Consider the following 5,532-nt stretch of genomic DNA (forward strand, 5'->3'; position numbering starts at 1 on the left):
CCCGCCAGGCCTGGTCCCGCTTCGCGGCCTTTGCACGGCTCCCACTTCGCGGGCCCCGCCCGGCCCTCCTGGGGCTCGTCCCTGTCTCCCCATTGGTGACGCTCTGTTCAGTTTGCTTCTGGGCCCTGCTTTCCGGCTTAGGCGTCTCCCACAAGAGGGGAGCTCCGGGCGGGTTTGCGCCCTGCTGTGTGGGCAGCACCTGGATGAGCGCCTGGCACGTAATAGACGCCTCACAGATGCTTTTCGAATAAGTGGATTAATAAAAAGGAAGTAGTGGTTTTGACGAGCAGGTCTTCCAACGTTTAATGAGCACGTGGGCCATCTGGGGAGCTAGTCAAATGCAGACGGACTGATTCGGGGTGGGAGGGCCCAAGAGTCTGCCCCTAGATGCTGCTGGTTGGGGCCACACGTGGACATCGGGTCGTGGACACAGGGTTGGGGGGCCCTGTCAGAGTGGCTTTCTCCAGCTGTCCTCGTCCCTTAGGTCTTGACGGAGGCACGTGCTCACATCCTCTCGTGGAGTCTTTGTTTTGAGGATGGAAGTTGTTGTGGCGTGAACGATTCTAAGACCCACGGAGCCAATCGAGATTAATTATGAGCCTTCATTAGCCGGCTGGCGACTGACTCTACCACGCAGGGTTAGAGATCAGCCCCCAGCTTCCAGAGGAGGCAGCTTATAAAGCCTCCAACCACGTCCTTGAATAAGCAAGCAGATTACAAGAAGCAGAAGTTAGCCGTTAACGTCTCGTACAAAGATAAATGTATCCGGTGACTCTCAGATCAAACAGGGCCTAGTAGACAGTTTTGTTACCTGCACCTTGGAATGTTGTGCTTCTCCTGGGGGCTGGCGCCTGGAGATGTCACCTCCCTGTGACTGAGTTACTGCTCTTCCTGGGGGCTGGCGCCTGGAGATACCACCTCCCTGTACCTGGAGAATTTCCACTTTTACAAAGTGACAACTGGTGAGTATCATCGATAATTTTCTTTTTGGGATCCTCGGTTGCAGGCCAAAGAAGAGAGAATCGTTGAGCTGGAAACCGAAAATGCTGTTCTTCATCTGAAGTTGGCAGAGGTAATTTCGCACGTCTCGTAGACCGAGTTGAGTTGCATGCAGTGAGTTGACTTTATTCAGAGGGAGGTGGCGGTGGCTGCTGTCCTGCTGTCCTAATCTCTGGCTCGTCGGCGGGCCTGAGCGTGCAGTGCCCCGGCACCCGCTGTGTTGAGCGGGGCGCCGGCTCTGCGGGGGTGCTCGGCGCTGGGTTCTCTGGCCTCTCTCATCGTTTCTCTGTTCAGCCTCTTTGCCCCTCTGGCGAGTCTGCCACCAGCCTGCTTCCTAGCCCTTCTCAGCTGCCAGCTTTGTGTCACGGCCACGTTCGAGGACTTGCCGGTCGCCTATGCCCTGCCGTTGGCGCAGGGGCGGAGTTTGTTCAGCAGTTTCCCGGGCAGCAGTCCGGGTCACCAGCTTCGGTCTAAGGACTCTCGTGCTGACCACTCGGGTCAAGGACGTGGGCCAGCACCGTGTGCGCAGGGCGAGCCCTCCTGTCAGGGCTGATGGCAGTGGGCATCATGGTGACGGCACGGATGGCTTCCGCCCTGAAGAGTCAGCGGACAGCGGAGAGGGCAGTGTCCCTCCGGGCCTGCGCCCCGGTGCTCAGCCGCCCCCCGCTCGGCATCACCAGTGAGAGAAGGAAGTCGAACGTCTGCTCCTCCCCCCAAACGTTGTCACAGAGTCTATGCCCTTAAGGCCGTCACCCTCTTCCCGTTAGGGTGCGGAGCGGGGTGAGCCCAGCCTCACGCGGCACCGCGGGGCCAGGGAGCCCAGGTCGTGCAGTAGCTGTCCGGTCCGCTGGTCCCTTCCTGTCTCCGGGGCAGGGGTCCTGCCTGCATGGCAGTGCCGCCACCTCAGCGTGACAGCAGCAGTGCCTGGAATTTCCGCACTGACTCCCCCGAGCACCCCCGTGAGAGAAGCTCGACCCCGCGTGGAGCAGGGGCCGAGGGCCACGTGCCTGCACCGCCCTCTTCACGCAGGCTCCCCACCGGGCTGGGGGCCGCGGCCCTGCCTGCTGACTGCCAGGCCGTCGCTGTCCCTGACCTCTCCGAGGACGAAACGTTAGTGAAGGTCATCCAGATGCCAGCAAGGCCGTGCTTGGTGGTGGGAGAGCCTAGGACAAGTTCAAGCAGCCAAAGCTGTCGGTAGGTTACCTAGACGAGGGGAAGCCCAGGTGGCTGTGGGCGTGTCAGGTGGTGTTTGCCTAGACCCTGCGCAGCAGACAGGCACCAGGCGGCTGCTCCCGTGCAGTTGGAGGCCTGGACGTGGGCCGTCCGGGCTCCTGGGTGGCTCCGTCGTGTAACCAGAGCCGTCAGCCAGGACGTGTCAGCACTGTGCTTCCTAGACACAAGTGGCTGCCTACTGCTCGGTGTGGCCCCCGCCTCATGCTTGCAAGGTGGCTGCTGGGGCTCCAGGCAGCACATCCCCGTGCCAGGTGGGGGCGGGGGAGGAAGGATCGAGGAGACAGGGCACGCCTGAGTCACTTGCTCAGACACCCTGCCCTGTGACTTTTGCCTGCACTCGCTGGCCAGAGCTGGGTCATGCGGCCGCACCCCCCTTAAGAGAGCTGGGGAGTCTAGGTTTTAGCAGGAACAGCGGTAAAGTGGGGGTTCGGTGGTGGTGAAGGGTAGCAGACGAGCCATGTGTCTGCCACCCCGACAGCTGACGCTGGCACAGAACTCTCACCCAGCCCTGGGACTTGTCCCTGCGTCAGAGAAACAAGCGTCATGGCGTCGCCCTCCGCTGGAGGCCGGTGCGTGGAGGCCCTGCTGGCCGCGTTTGTGATCTCGTCTCACGAGCTGCGGTGGCCAAAGTTTCCATGTTGCAGTCACGGATTTGGTTTCCTGCCAGAGATCATTAACCCTGAGCTCCGGAAGTGTTACCCGCCTTCCAGAAAGTCCGGATTCTGGACGTTTTGTGTTTTCTTTTAAAAGGGATCTCGTCACTATGCTAAAATGTCCAGAGGCTTCCCGCGTCCCTCCAGTGAGCCCTAGTGAGCAGAGCCAGCCCCCCAAGCGCCCCCCGGGCCCTGCAGCCGCTGCCCGCTCCCCTGAGCCCTTGCTCTGCTCCCCCGGCCCTGTCGGCCGCCGGGCCGGGCCACGCCGGCATCACAGACGGACGGGCCTCTGTCCGAGCCCAGTGTGGCGTTGGCAGAGCGCGCCCCCAGCTCCTGCGACTCGTCCTCCGTTCCCGCGGGTCTTCGGCCTCTTGGTCACTCTGCTCCCTCCGCAGCCCTCTCGTGACCGCCTGTCGCTCGCCCCGCGGAGTTGTCAGCCGCCAGGACGCCTGCCACCCCCGCTGCCCCAGGCCCGCTCTGTGAGTGCACGTGGGCCTCCCGGGCCTGCGCCGGCTCCGGAAAACAGTGCACGGGGACGGGGACGGGGCACAAGGACCCCGCCACGCCGGCTGGGCGCTCGGCTCCGCCCCGCAGCCCCGCCCCACAGCCGCTCCGAGTCCCCTCCACAGGCAGTCCAGTCCACAGTCCGGGAGACCCGGCCCACTGAGTCAGGGTCCCCGCTCCCCTGGGGTCTCCACACAGCCCCTCATCCCGGGCAGGTCGCCGGCCTGTTCCCCGCACACGTCGTTTCTTGCTCCCAGCCGACCAGACGCCAGTGAGCGTCCTCTGCCGCCACTGCTCGCAGCCCTGGCCGCTCAGCGGGGGCGCCCCTCGCCACAGCCGCCCCAGACAGGTGGCCAGCCGCTGGGACTCGTCAACGCCCTCGCGTCACAGTGTCCCCCCACCCCCCGCACTGCCTGTGCCTCGGGACTCTGGCCTGGCCTCCCTGCGGCAGCGTCCTGACTTCACGTGCCGCCCTCCCTGTGGACGGTGTCACCTGTCACACGGTGCTCTCCCAGCCTCCCTGCTCTCTGCTCTGTCACCAGGCGAGGACAGGCAACCTTGGAGATGTGTGCTTGTGTGGCAGGAGCCCGGGACATGGTCTCCAGTGGCCCAAGTGTCCTCACCAGAGGGGCCGTGTCGGCGACTGGCCTGGCCACACTGACCCCTCCTGGGCTGCTCCCCTCTCCCCCCGCCCGCCCTTCCCAAAGGTAAGAGGGCGGCCCCGCCATGCCGGGGGCACACGTGCCGTCTTCCGCGTCACGTCTGAGCTCTCACCAGCGCTCAGGTTCGTGCCGGGCTGTCCCTGGCGTCACCGTTAGTTGCGCCGTGTGTCCTTGCGGCCTGGGCGCGGGCACGTGCGCTTCCCAGGCTCGCCGGGACTCACTGGGCTGTGAGAACGTGGCGGGCGAGTCTGGACACCTGAGCGAGGCCCGTGGGAGACAGAGCAAAAACCCGGACTCGTTATCCGTCCCCAGTCCCTGGGTTAACGGCACCTCTGCCAGCTGCACCAGGAACCCCGTACTGGCTGGCGCTGTCCCTAAGCAAACACCCAGTCTGTCGCCCTTGTCCGCCAGGCCTGTGGGGGCCTTTGCACCCCTCCCCGTACCCCTTTTTCCTCCCGCTATTCTTTCTGTTCCAGGAACTTGCCCCTCACCTCCGGGGCCCACTGGCCCACCTTCAGGCTTACCCCTCGCGGTGCCGTACCCCCAGAGTCCCACGTGTCCCATGTGGTCCCCACACATGCAGGTCACCTTCGTGGCCGGTTCCCACCACACGCACGGGGCCGACAGGGTCTGCTCTTCCGTTGTCTGGGGCCCAGTGACGGCCCGTGAGCATCTCTGCCTCGGAGACGATGCGCCTGCCCCTGACCCAGGGTCGAAGGCTCTGAGACGTCTCCCCTTGTCTCCCCAACAGTACCAAGGGATGGTGGGGACGAGGAGCCGCGAGGCTGCATGGCTCTGCCGCGCGCAGGGGCATCTGCAGAGGACACACTCGCCCTTCCTCCAGCTCCGCGACGCAGCTCAGGTGAGGGGCCGACCGGACGCTGGACTCGGGATTTACACAGCGAGTGTTCGTCGTTTGGGGGTTAGTCTCGATCAGTCACGTGACAGCCTGCTGGAGCAGTTGCATCTTGGGGAATGAAAAGGAGCCTCAACTGAGGAAGCCGAGTGGCCACGTGCACGCACGACGGGGGCTCGCCTGCCTCCTCACACTGCCGTGTCACAGGCGCCGTCCCAGAGGCGTCGGGAGCTGGTTGGGGGTTCGCTTTCTGACCCCCACCCACCAGGTGGAAGGCTGCACGTCACAAAGACATGCAATAGGGACCCTGAGGAAGAGGATGTCATGTGGCTTCGCGAGGGATGGCTGTGGTGGCTGTGCCTCCCATGTCACCCTGCAGTCAGTCATGCTCAGCTTTGGTGAAATGGCACGTGGCGGAGCCTGAGTGTGTACCTGTCCGACAAAACGAGCTCCTGCAGCGTGTCATCCGAGCCGGCTCCCAAGGAGAGGTGGGCAAGTGTCACCGGCAGCACAGTTGGCTGCCCTCCAAGGTCAAACTCTGGGGGATGTTTTTGTAACTTTGATTAGGAGCATTGTTCACCTTTTGTTATAAACAATGGGGTGATAATCAGACGGGAAGCGAGGT

This window comes from Pteropus vampyrus, unplaced genomic scaffold (genome assembly GCF_000151845.1).
Source record: "Pteropus vampyrus isolate Shadow unplaced genomic scaffold, Pvam_2.0 Scaffold312, whole genome shotgun sequence".
Lineage (NCBI taxonomy): Eukaryota > Metazoa > Chordata > Mammalia > Chiroptera > Pteropodidae > Pteropus > Pteropus vampyrus.